This window comes from Chiloscyllium plagiosum, unplaced genomic scaffold (genome assembly GCF_037043375.1).
Source record: "Chiloscyllium plagiosum isolate Xiang-an unplaced genomic scaffold, Cpla_swu_hap1 HiC_scaffold_35, whole genome shotgun sequence".
NCBI classification, from domain to species: Eukaryota; Metazoa; Chordata; class Chondrichthyes; order Orectolobiformes; family Hemiscylliidae; genus Chiloscyllium; species Chiloscyllium plagiosum.
Genome location: NW_028270173.1, coordinates 7272918 through 7286811, shown reverse-complemented (window position 1 = coordinate 7286811; position 13894 = coordinate 7272918). Strand labels below are relative to the sequence as shown.

The 13894-nt window shown below is 44.5% G+C and overlaps 1 long non-coding RNA gene across 2 annotated transcripts; it reads left to right on the top strand.

The window, feature by feature from the left end:
* Window positions 1–1323: 1323 nt before the first annotated feature.
* On the top strand, window positions 1324–12248 carry LOC148140011 (uncharacterized). Of its 2 annotated transcripts, XR_015752942.1 has the most exons (4): window positions 1324–1355; window positions 2286–2538; window positions 8847–8954; window positions 11346–12248. It is a non-coding gene; the product is annotated as an uncharacterized LOC148140011 (long non-coding RNA). The 2 variants fall into 2 exon arrangements; XR_015752943.1 differs by lacking the exon at window positions 8847–8954.
* Window positions 12249–13894: the final 1646 nt, after the last annotated feature.

Here is a 13894-nt window from a genome sequence, read left to right as displayed (position 1 = left end):
TTGTAATGATTAGGGATGGAGGGGAATTGGTATCACTGGTTCCCAAATTGATCTCGATGTGAAAGATTTTAGCTCCTTCTAGGATTGGAATCAGAGGACTGAGGAATAAATGTTGTTTTAGCTATTGATTGTGATAATGACGTCTTCCATTTCTGTATGACATGACCTGATGACCTTTTGGATGTGAATGGAAAAGTATAATGAGTGAGTTTGCTGATAACATGAACATTGATGATGTTGTTGATAATGAGGAGGATGGTCTCAGTCTGATATTGATCAGCTGATAAATTGGGCAGAGCGATGACAGATGGAATTTAATCAGGATAAATGCCAGGTGATGCATTCTAGGAGGTATATTATCGTCCCACATTCCCACCAATCTCTGGAAAAATGTGGTGCCCATTGAAGTGAAGGTGACTGGGTGTCATGAAGAACTCACGTCCCCTTAGGCTCTCCTCCTGCACTCTCTCCAAGGGAGATCTATTATACACACAATGAATGGTAGGAAGCTAGAGAGTACTGAGGAACAAAGGGACATTGGTATGCAAGTCCAGTAATCCTTGAAGGTATCAGCACAGGTATAGAGGGTGGTGAAGAAGGTATTTGGGATCCTTGCCATCATTAGCCAGGGCATAGAATGTAAAAGCAACAAAGTCTTGTTCCAAATTTACAAAACATCGGCTTGACCACAAATGGAAACGTTTGTGATTCTGATCACCTTACCATCAGAATGAGGTGATTACACTGATGAAAGTGCAGAGGAGATTCACCGGGACATTGCCTCAGATGAAAAGTTTCTGTTATGAGGAGAGACTGGATAGGCTGGTTTTGTTTTCCTTCGAGCAGAGGAAGCTGAGGGGGTGACCTGACTGAGGTGTACAAAGTAACAAGAGGCAAAGACAGAGTCTATCATGAGACTTTCTCCATAGGAGACATATCTAAGAGCAGACAGCACATGTTGAAAGCATGGAGTAATTGGTTTTGAGGAGATCTTTTCACCCAAAGGGTGGTGGAAATATGGAACACATTGCCTGACAGGGTGGTGAAGGCAGGTATTCTCGCAACATTTCAGAAGCATCTGGATGGGCACTTAAATGCCAGGGTATAGTTCGCTGTGGACCATGTGCAGGTAAACTGCATTAGGTGCAGTTTGATGTTTGTTGGTGGGCCAAAGGCCTGTTTCTATGTGATATGACTCTAAGATTCTCTGGCGCAGATCCTATACATTGACATTTATTTATTACCTCAGAGACGATCTTCGGACTTTGTTCACTGAAGGTCTGTCTCCGGCAAAATGGGTGTCAACGTTTGTTGATATTTTCTGTGGATATTCACTTCCATGTTGTGGGATATAGGTAAAGTAGTGTTACTTCTGCAATTATAATTACTTATGCAAGGTAAATGAACTCACACCAGTGTGTAATTGTTTCAACTAAGAGCTGAGTCAACTAGAATGCAAACTATGTGGAGGAAATACATAATTGTTTTTGTATTAGCTAAAATTGTATGCAAGAATGAAACGTGACTGCAAAACAATGGTAGATGTTACAGACAAATAGATAAGGTGCTGTGAGGATGTAGGTTAAGCCAGATATGCTTGTAGTTATAAGCATCTGTTTCCCACTTTTACAGAAACACAGGAACAAACCCCAATTAGAAGGCCATAAGGATCAGTACGGTTGGGGAAAGCACAGATGGACGGAATAGATAATACCTAACAATGGGCCACAGCGGGATGTGGTCAAATGGCCTTGTGAGGCCAGAAATAAGCATTTTGTCACAGACAAGGCCGGATAAGGCAAGAGATTCAAACAGGAGTAATGGGTGCCAGTCTTAGAGAAGTGGAAGATGTAAACGGGGAGGAGCAATGGGATTAAAAAAAAGGAACCAAATTACATAAATATCACCTATTCGTTGAATTCAGTGTGTGTGTGTCCCTGCCTTGTAGACAGTGGACATCTTGCAAGGGTAAAATAAATGACACTACAGATTCAGATCTTGTCTCGGACTGAAATTATTGAAGTGAGTGAGCTTTGTTTCTCACACACGTGCTGGGTGCGACTGGGACTCCATGTGTTCTTTCTCCCTGTATTATCGGTTTCTGATACCTGGTGGTATTATTGTTCCTTTTCATGATCGTCAAATAGTTTGTTGTTAAGAAGGCACTCGACTCTGACTCACCCTGAAGACTCACAACGGACTCCACATATTAATTCTGTTTCTGTCTCCACAGAACCTGCTGAAGATTTGCAGCCCTTGTCTGATTTTATTTTTGTCATCCGCAGTACCGCCCACCGCCAGAGGGATCAATATCCCACTGATTATTCTTCAACTGGGAATTCCTGAAGAGGAAACGGCACTCGCTGAAACTATCCCAAGGGAGTGGAGGCCTTGTGGACCATTGGAACGTGTCCCTGGTTCAAGTTGCACTTGTGGAATTGATGCCTGAGGAAGTCGTGTTCATATCTCATCCAAAAACGTTGAGGATCACCTTCCAAATCCTTCTTCCATTGACCATGGTTGTTGGAATAAGAAAAGGTAAGATTCCACAACATGGAATTGGAACTTCCACCAAGACCATCTACAGTTGCAACCTGGAACTGAGTTGTAAAGGTCCCAATCACAGAGTTCTGAAGACGGGTCACTGGATCCGAACAGTTAACTCTGATTGCTCTCCATAAATGCTGCCAGACCTGCCGAGTTTTCCCAGCGATTTCTGTTTTTGTTTCAGATTTCCAGCATCACTGTTCTTTCGGTTTTTAATCGCAGTCAGTTGGTTTGATTAAAAACACACCATTGTTATTCCCTTTACCAATATTTCTCATGATTTTATAAACCTCTGTAACGTCACCCCTGAATCTTCTAGACTCTGTTGAAAAATGTCCCAGTCTGTCCAGTCTATTTTTATAACTCAGAGTTTCTATTCCTGGTAACAGCATAGTAAATTTTGTCTGAACCCTCTCCGGTTTAATAGTATCCTTTCTATATAGCAGGGTGACTACACCTTACACAATACCACAGAGATTGCCTCACCAACTTGCTGCACAGATTCAACTGATGTCCCAGCTGCTATACACAAAGCTCTGAGCAATGATGGTAAACTGGTCCGATACTAGTAAAGTTTTGGGATCTGGCAGTTTCAGCTGGCCAGCTAAAGGTGATGCTTTGGAGAAGATGAATTTGGTGCATGACGTTTGTCTTTTGTTTTGTTCATCATTAAGGAGGCATTTGTGTCACTGGCTTGCTAAGCATTTGTGACAAACCCTAACTGCCCTGAAGCTTCCTTCTTGAACCATTGTACACCATCTGCAATTAGGGAAGGATGTCCAGATTTTGACCCACTGACAGAGAAGGAACTGTAAAATATTTGTAATTCCCAATGGAATATAGGTTAGAGGAGAACGTGCAGGTGGTGGTGTTCCCATGTATCTGCTGCCCTGGCCCTTCTAGGTAGGTGAGGTTGCATGTTTGGAAAGTGCTGTTACAGGAGCCTTGATGAAGTTCTGCAATGCATTTGTTTTTAAAATGGTACATATAATTGAAACAGTATGTCACTGGTAGACGGAGTAAATGTTCAAGGTAATGGTAGGGGTGCTATTCAAGCAGTTTGTAATCTTCTGAATTGTTTTGGTCATCTGGAGTTTTACTGGTTTTTTTTTAGATTAGATTAGATTACTTACAGTGTGGAAACAGGCCCTTCGGCCCAACAAGTCCACACCGACCCGCCGAAGCGTAACCCACCCATACCCCTACATTTACCCCTTTACCTAACACTACGGGCAATTTAGCATGGCCAATTCACCTGACTTGCACATCTTTGGAGTGTGGGAGGAAACCGGAGCACCCGGAGGAAACCCACGCAGACACGGGGAGAATGTGCAAACTCCACACAGTCAGTCGCCTGAGGCGGGAATTGAACCCGGGTCTCTGGCGCTGCGAGGCAGCAGTGCTAACCACTGTGCCACCGTGCCGCCCACACGGTGTTGGACTCATCCAGGAAAGTGAAGAGTCTTCTATCACATTTTCCCAGAGAGTGGTGGGAATGTGGGACTCTGCCACATGGATTCATTGGGGGACAGCATTGATGTATTTCCAGGGAGACTGGAGAAGCCAGTGAGGGAGATGTTGATGAGGTTTGATGAGGAGAGGGTGGAGGAGGTTCATCTGGAACAGAAACACCAACATGGATGTGTTGGGCTGAATGGCCAGTTTCTGTGTTGTCAGTAACATGAATAATCTCTCAGAGAAATGCCTCACTTCGGTTACTCTGTGCCAGCTGCCCATCACTTTTGTCTGAGAGCAGCTCCCTCAGTCCAGGCTGGGGCCTGTCCCTGCTCTGCATGGCTCAGTATCGCAGCAGTCGGTGCATTGACCCACTGAACAATCAGGGCCACACACGGGGAGCTCAAAAACCAAACTGTGATCAAGGCACAGGAACAGATCCAATCAGCACAGAGACAGGGAGAGAGAGACCCTGATCATCTCCGCTGTCTCGAGAAATACACAACACTGGAACCTCGAGGATCTGCTGTGAGACTGGGAGCCCCAATCGGTCTGGAAATGGGGAGAGAATTGAGTTTTCCAGACTTACTCTGACACTGAGCTGTTGATACTTGTTTTAAAATGGAGCCAGTTGTATGGTGGATTAACCGTCAACTCCAAACAGATTGAAAGGAAGAAGGGGTTACAAAGGGAGTAGTATTCTGAGTGAAGGGCCCATCGTGGGCACCTCAGATCCTGAGAAAGGATATTCCTTATGGATAGGGGTCCTGCAGGTGGTGGGGTCAGATCCACCAGGATGGGGAATGCGGGCCAATCTGAAATTATTGGGGATTATGGGGAATGGTATCCCTATCTCCCAAACTGTTTCTGATATGGACAATTTCGGCTTTTTCTAAAACAGGAGTCAGGGCTGTGGGGAAATGTATGTAGTCTAGGCTTTGATTGTGATTATGACCTCTTCCATTTAGGAATGAGATGACCTTTTGGATGTGAATGGAGAAGGTGAAATGAATGAGCTTGCAGATGACATGAATTACAGTCTAATATTAATCAGCTGGGAAATTGGGAAGAAAGGTGACAAATGGAATTTAATCCTGAAATTTGTGAGGTGATGCATTTTGGGAGGTATAATGGGGAAGGATATACACAATAGATGATAGATCCCCATGGAATACTGAGGAACGAAGGGGCATTGGTGTACAAGTCCATAGATCCCTGAAGGTGTCAACAGGAGCTAGGGTGGTGAAAAAGGCATATGGGATTCTTGCTTCAAACGCTGGGGCAGAGAACATGGGAGCAATGAAGTCTTGTGACAACTTTATAAAACATTGGTTAGGCAACAGATGGAATACTGTGTGCAGTTCTGGTTGCTGCACTATCAGAAGGAGGTGATTGTTCTGAAGGAGATGCAGAGGAGATTCACTAGGATGATGCTTGGGATAAATTTGTCAGTTTTGAGGAGAGACTGTTTTCCTCAGGAGAGAGAGGCTGGGGGGCGGGGTGGGGGGGATCTGATTGAGCTGTACAAAAATATGACAGGCATACACAGGGTAGATCATGTGGCTATTTTCCCCATGGGAGACGTGTCTAAGACCATAGGGCACAAGGTTAAGGTATGAAGTAAGTATTTTAAAGGAGAGCTCAAGAAATATCTTTGCACCTAGAGGAACACGCTCCCTGAGTGGATGGTGGAGGCATGTCCTCTCACAACATTTAAGAAGCATCTGGATGGACACTTAAAATGCCAGGGCATCGTAGGCTGTAGACCAAGTACAGAAAAGTGGAATTAATGTAGTTTGGTCAGCATAGACATGTTGGGCCAAAGGGCCTGTATCCATGTTGTATGACTCTGAGTCTCCATGGTGCTGATCCTGTGTCATTGCTGTAATGTTCTCAATTATTTGTTGTTCATGATGTCAGTCCCTATGAAGGCAGCACCATGGTCACAGAGTATTATATAAGCTGCTTGAATCTCTCTCTCACTGAAGAAGTCTCCGGTAAACCCAGACAGAATTGTCTTCCCATCGCTGGAAAATAAAGACAGTTTGACATTTGAATAAAAAGAACCAGTATTAGCTTAAAATACTTACACTAGTAACTGATTGATTTATTGTCAAATGTACTGGTTTTCAATGAAAAGCTTTGTTTTCGAGCTGTACAAGCAGGTTATAGTAAGCAAGGATGTCCTGATCAAATGGATCAAGGATCTGTTTGTATCATTTCTGTCACTGTAATGTAATTTTTATGCCTAACATCCACAAACCCCCCATTAACATCCAGTCATTTATTCCATTCATTCCTGGGGTGGATCCTGTGCTTGTTGTCAGACACAGTCTGACCAAGCAGTGAGTGGAGTGCCACAGTCTCCAGGGGTTTAATGTCTGGGTTTGTCCAGCAGCATCTCAATAACAGGGTAAGGCTGGAATCCTATTAAACAGGATAGGGATCTCACGATTATCTTGTAAAGGGGCTGACATGAATTTATCTGCCTTTTAAATGCAGTGTCTGTGAAATACAAACTTGATCTAATGTTTCCCTCCTTAAAAAACACTCGATTCCACACCAACCTTCACCAACACCGAGGGGAGTGCTCACCAGGTTCCTGGGTGATCGATGGGGTGACCATAGAAAGGTTCAGCACAGACAGAACAAGGTGTGGCTTGTCTCTGGGTCTGCTCTCTGCAAGAGGCCCTCACCTGGTCCCACAGGATCCAATCCCCTCTCCCCCTCTCCTCCTGCTTCCAGGGGGTTTATTTCCACCTCAGCTGCTGATCCCATTCACTGTGGAAAGCACCGATTGAATCTGTCTCCAGCTCACTCTCAGGAAGGGCATTAAAGATGTGAGACTTTCAAATGTTCAATTAGTGCATCCCACAGTTAAAAAGTTGTTATTTTTTCCCCTCTGATCATTAGTTCCTTTGCCATTCACGTTACCTCAGTGTTCAGTGGTTCTTGCTGTTTCTGCCGATGGAAACAGTTCCTTTCTCTCCACTCTGTCCTGGTCCCTCCTGATATTGAACACCTCGATCTGATTTCCTCTCTCCCTTCTCCCCTCTCGGGAGAACAGTCCCAGCTTCTCCAATCTCTCCAGGGAACTGAAGACCGTCACCTCTGGAACCATTCCTGTCAATCTTTACTGTCCCTTTTCTGAATCCTCCACAACCTTCCTACAGCGCGGGCTCCAGAACCGACCCTCGAGTTGAGGGAGAGCCAGTGTTTTATAAAGGTTCATCATCACCTCCCTGTTGTGTCCCCACTGTCTCTATTTATTAAACTCTGGTTTTTGGACACTTTTGTAACTCCTTTCTCAACTGCTCTGTCACCATCAACAAATCCTGCACCTGGGGTTTAAATTGGATTGACAGGAGAGTGGGATCCTCAACAGCAGAGAGGCAAGTGCGTGACTGGAAGGAGATATAGTAATCAGAAATAGTAGATTGACGAGACAGGTCAGGCTGGAACACAACAGGGAGCAAGGAATGCCTATTGGATTAAATTGCATCTATTTCAATGAAGGAGGGCTGACAGGTAAGGCCAATGAACTCAGGATGTGGATAGGTGCATGGGATTGGGATATTAGAAACATGGCTAAGGGAGGCGCAGGACTGGCAGCTGAATGTGCCAGAGTATAGGAGCTTTAGGCGGGACAGAGATGGTGGAAGGAGGGGAGGGAGAGTTGCATTTTTTTGATTAAGGTGAGTATCACATGGAAGAAATAACTGAAGAACCAACCAGTGAGGCGTTGTGGGTGGAGCCAAGAAATAAGAAGAGGATGGTGACATGATTGAGGTTGTACTATAAGCCCCAAATAGTCAACGGGAATTAGAAGAACAAATATGCAGGAGATTGGGGAGACTTGGCAGGAACAATAGGATTGTCATAGTATGGGATTTTAATTTTACTCACATAGACTGGGACTGCCAGAGTGTTAAGGGCTTAGATCGAGTGGAATTTGTTAAGTGTTCAGGAAAGCTTCCTCAAGCAGTATATAGAGGGCCCTACTCAGGAAGGGGCAAAACATGACCTACTCTTGAGAACTAGGGTAGGACAGGTGACGGAGGTGACAGTGAGGGAGAACTTTGGCATCAGTGACCATAATTCCATTAATTTTAAAAGAGTTATGGAGAGGGACAAAACTGGTTCACAGGTTCAAGTTCTAATTTTTGGAATTGACCAGGAGCTTGCAGGGGTTGATTCAGTAGTTTGTTTGTACAAAAAGGGATCTCCAGCAAGTGGGGGGCCTTTAAAAGTGAGATAGCTAGAGTTCAAGATCTATTTGTTCCTGAGAGGGTGAAGGGCAAGGTTAGTGGGAATAGGGAACCCTGGATGACAAGATATATTGAGGTTTTCACCAGGAAAGAAAGGAGGTGTGGCTCATGTAGAGGCAGCTGGGATCAAGGGAATCCCTGGAGGTACAAAGAGAATACATGAGTTTACTGAAAAAGGAAGTCAGGAGGACAAAAAGGGGCAGAGATAGCCTTGGCTGAGAGGATGAGGGTGAATCCAAAGAGGTACTTTAAGGATATTATAGGAAGAAGAATATCGAGAGAGAATAGGACTCCTTAAGGATGTGTAGAACCGCAGGAGGTGTGTGAGTTTCTCAATGATTATTTCTCCTCTGTGTTTACTGTGGAGAAAGACATGAAGATTTGGGAACTTGGGGGAGTTAGTGGTGATATCTTGGGGTCTATCCATATCACAGCAAAGGAGGTGTTGGATGTATTAGAATGAATGAAGTTGGGAAAATCTCCTGTCCTGACCAGATAGAGCCAAGAATCCTGCAAGAGGCTGGAGAGAAATTGTGGAGGCCCTGGCTGATATTTTCGCATCATCATTATCCACAGGTGAGGTCCCGGAAGACTGAAGCATAGTGAATGCTGTGCCATTATTCAAGAAGGGCTCAAAAGAAAAGCCTGGGAACTATAGACCAGTAAGCCTCTCATCTGTGCTGGGTAAGTTACTGGAGAATATTCTGAGGGATAAGATATACATGCTTTCGGAAAGACGAGTTTGATTAGGAGTAGTCAGCATGGCTTTGTGAGTGGGAGATCATACCTCACAAATGTGTTAGTGTTCTTCAATGAAGTGACCATGAAGGTTAACAAGGACAGGGCAGTGGATGTGGTCTGTATGGAATTCAGAAAGGCCTTTGATAAGGTTCCACATGTAGGTTGCACTGGAAGGTTGGATTGCATGGAATCCAGAGGGAGCTGGAAAATTGGATACAAAATTGGGTTGATAGTAAGAAGCAGAGGGTAATAGTGGAATGATGCTTGTCAGACTGGAGGCCTGTGACTAGTGGAGTGCCTCAGGGGTCGGTGCTGAACCCATTGCTGTTTGCTAATTATATCAATGATTTGGGTGAGAATGTACAAGGCATGATTAGTAATTTTGCTGATGACAGTAAAATAGGCGGTAATGTAGACAGTGAGGAAGGTTATCAGAAATTGCAGCAGGACCTTGATCAGCCGGGAAGTGGACTGAGAAATGGCAAATGGAGTTTAATATAGATAAGCATAAGGTCCTGCATTTTGGAAAGTCGAATCAAGATAGTAGTTTCATGGTGAATAGTAGGGCCTTAAGGACTGTAGTGGAACAAAGGGATCTTGGAATTCAGATGCATGGTTCTCTGAAAGTGGAGTCACAAGTATAGGGGCAGTGAAGAAAGCTTTTGGCACGCTGGTCTTCCTCAGTCAGGGCATTGAGTATAGAAGTTGTGAAGTTATGTTGCAGTTATACAGGACATTGGTGAGACTGTGCTTGGAGTATTGTGTTTAGTTTTGGTCACCTTGTTATAGGAAGGACATTATTAAACTGGAAAGAGTGCAGAAGAAATTTACAAGGATGTTGCCTGGACTCAATGGTCTGAGTTATAGGGAGAGGTTGGACAAGCTGGGACATTTTTCTGCAGAGTGTAGGAGACTAAGTGGGGGGTGGCTTATATTTGTGTATAAGATCATAAAATGCATGGATAGAGTGAATGCACTCAGTCTTTTTCCCAAGGTTGGGGAATCGAGGACTAGAGGGCATCGGTTTAAGGTTAGAGGGGAACGAATAAAAGGGAACTTGAGGGCCAACATTTTTACACAGAGGTTGGTACACATATGGGATGAGTTGCCAGCAGTTGAGGCAGGTAAATTATCAACATTTAAAAAGTATTTAGACAAATACATAGATAGGAAAGCTTTAGAAGGATATGGGCCAAATGCAGGGAAATGGGGTTAAGGTGATGGACATTTTGGCATTGACCAGTTTGGGCCAAAGGGCCTGTCTCCATGCTGTAAGGCTCTATGACTCTTATGTATCCCCAGCTCCATCTATACCCCCTTTACAGTTGTATATTTAATTTCTTATCAGCTCTCCTAATCTTTCCATCAAAATGCATCACTTCACACTTCCCTCCATTCAATTTCAATCACCATGTTTCCATCCCCTCCACCAGAGGCTGCTGTCCCCTTGGAGTATCTCACTGTTCACCTCTCAGTTCACAATATTTTCAAGTTTGTGCAACTTACAAATGTTGTATTATAAAGCAATATATTACGCACCGGTCAGAAAAATACAATGTCCCTAATATCATCAACTGGGGAAGATCCTTGTTTACTTTCTCCAGTCCAAAACCTAACTGGTGACTGGTCTGTGTTCACTGAGAGGAACTAAAGTCCTTCAGACGGTGAGTCTGATGAATTGATCATTAGCAACAAGGAACTGTGAGAGGCAGAGAACATGTGTGTCTGTTTTCGCTGGAGAAGACGCAAAAAGCAAAGCCTGGAAAGAGTTTTGGGGGAAAGAGGAACTGAAGAACTGATAACAATCCCAAACATTGGGGAAATCATACTGGGAAAGCCATGAAAACTGAAGTCTGACACACCCCCTCGACCCGATGGCCTGTCTCCCAGGGTCTTCAGTGCAGTGGCTGCAGAGATTATGGATGCAATGGTTATGAATTTTCCAGCCCTATCTCAAGATAGACGCTGGCTCAGTGGTTAGCACTGCTGCCTCACAGCGCCAGGGACCTGAATTCTATTCCAGCCTTGAGTGGCTGTCTGTGTGGAGTTTGCACATTCTCCCTGTGCGGGCTTCTTCCGGGTGCTCTGGTTTCCTCCCACAATTCAAAGATGTGCAGGTTTGGTGGATTGGCCATGCTAAATTGCCCATAGTGTTCAGGGATGTGTAGGTTAGGTACATTAGTCAAGGGTAAATGGAGAGTAATTGGGTAGGGGGTCTGGGTGGGTTACTCTTCAGAGGGCCAATGTGGACTTGTTAGGCCGAAGGGCCTGTTTCCACACTTTAGGGATTCTATGATAGATTGCAACGTGACTAATGTAACATCTCTGTTCTAGGTCAATGGGAGACAGAAAGCAGGAAAATATAGGACAGTGCGCCTGAAGTTTGTCATAAACGGTGCAACAACCCATGGAACAGTAAACCTCAAACCACAAACTGCCCCAGATTAACTTTAACCTGAGAGTTCTGATGGCATTTTGTCAGAACAGGAGGAGGCTCTTCAACTCATCCAGCTTGAATCGTTATTCTATACCATCATTTATATTCATTTATGACCCCTGATGGGATCTCAGGACCTTATTCACTATGTCACTGAGGATTGTTCTCCGTATAAATTTGTGTCAAAAATAGAAAATACTGCAAAACTCAGCACATTTGGTAACAACTGGGTGGGGAGAAAGCAGAATTAACATTTTGAATCAGGTGATTCTTCATCAGACTCGAAACATTAACTCTATTTTCTCCCCATTGAAGCTGCCAGGCCTGCTGAGTTTCGCCAGCAACTTTCACTTTTGTTTCAGTTCTCCAACATCTGCAGTTATTTCTTTTATATGGATGTATCGCTGATTGTTGATATTTTCCATGGACCAACACCGCCACCTCCTGGTTTCTATTGGAACACCACGCGTTATTTTTGCTTGCATTACCGATGTCGACCACCTGGTGGTACTATTGTTTTCTTTTTTCATTTCACCGCCAACTCGTTTGCGGGAACAACGTGTTGGAGATTGGCTCACCCTGAAGACTCATATCGGACGCTATTGCAATCTTCGTAGATGCTGCCAGATCTGCCGAGTTTTTCCATTACTTTCTGTTTTTATTTCGTTTGCTGTTTCTCTATTCCGTCAATTGATCTACCAACTCTACTGCAGGGTGCATTACTGTTTGTGTCAGGGAATAACACCATGAGATTATGTGTATTATGTTGCAAATTTTTAATGTAAAAAATATACGTTATTAATTGAAAGAAATCTTTAGTACATGTACAGTTAATGGAGCCGTTCAGGTCGATATTCTCTTGCAGAGAACAAATTAAGACTTAGATGTTCACCATTCTCTATATTTACAGTCAACCTTTTGGTATTTCGCTGAGGCGTCAGCGGGGCCCTGAATGGAACCCTGTTATTTTTCCGGCAGAAGGACCTTGCACAGTGGTCTTTCTCTACCGCGCCTTGGCGTCAGCTGCCCCAAGCTTCAGCACGTTCCTCCTGGACCTTGTCTGCAACACTTGGTCAAGGTCAACTCCTTCAACTGGAAGACCAGTAAATTTCGGGCAGACCAAAGAGCGTCTTTCACTGAGTTGATGGTCCTCCAGGCGCCGTCAATGTCTGTGGCGGTGTGCATCCGGGGGGACAGACCGTATAGCACAGAGTCCCGTGTCACGGAGCTGCTCAGGACGAACCCCGACAAACCCCACTGCATTGCTCTCCAGTCTTTCTTTGCAAAGGCCCATTCTAGAAGGAGGTGTGTGACAGTCTCGTCCCCTCCTCAGCCGCTTCGGGGGCAGCATGCGGTGGTGCAGAGCGTCCAGGCGTGCATAAAGGATCTCACAGGCAGAGCCCTTCTCACCACCAGCCAAGCCATGTCCTGGTGCTTGTTGGAAACTTCTGGCAATCAGACGTTCTGCCAAATGACTTTGACAATCTGCCCATGGTCCGCTCTCCCCTTTGTACCTCTTTCCAGTGCATCTTTTCCTTACTTGTACAATTACGCAAATAATGTGAAAGCAAAATATCACAGGTGCTGGGGATAACACAGTGTGCTAGATCACGTCTGGCAGCATCTGTGGACAGAGAAACAGGACTAACATTTCAATCCAATTTGACTCTGTTTCAGAATTTTGGATTCTGCTTCTCTGCCCTCTCAATCTACCAAACCTGCTGCATTTCTCCAACACTTTCTGTTTGTATTTATTTCATCACCATCTCGTTTCCCATTCGCCATCACTTTTTTCATCTTTTATCTCTGTTTTTCACTGTATCACAGATATTCCCCTTTGTTCCCTTCTTTCTCAGCTTTCTCAGATGCAGTTTTTCTGAATATCTGTTAAATGTTTCACATTTTCCCAATTTTGACAAAATGTTAGGGACCTAAGTCGTTAGCTCTGTCTCTCTGTTTACAGCTGCTGCCTGATCTGCTGGGGATGTGTAGCATTTTCTGATTTTATTTCGGATGTCCAGCAGCTGCAGTAGTTTAGATTGCTGCCACCTCCAGCCGTTATTGAACGATATTGTCTGCAGTACCGCTTCTCGCCACCTGGTGATAGTGTTGCACCATGTATTACATGAACGTTCAGAAACTGCAGCGCCCTTTGTTCCCCGCTCACCTCCGGAAGATAATAATATTGCACCGAATATTCTCCGACTGGGATGAAACTGGAACTGTCCCTGTCCCGGTTCAAGTCGCGTAAGAAGAATTGGTTGCTAAGGGATGTCGGTCAAAGTGTTTGAGTGTTGGACTGGGTGGACAAAGTTAAAAATTACACAACACCAGCTGATGGTCCCACAGGTTTATTTGGAAGCACTAGCTTTCAGAGCGCTGCTCCTTCATCAGTTAGTGCTTCCAAATAAACCCGATGGACTATCACCTGGTGTTGTGTGACTTT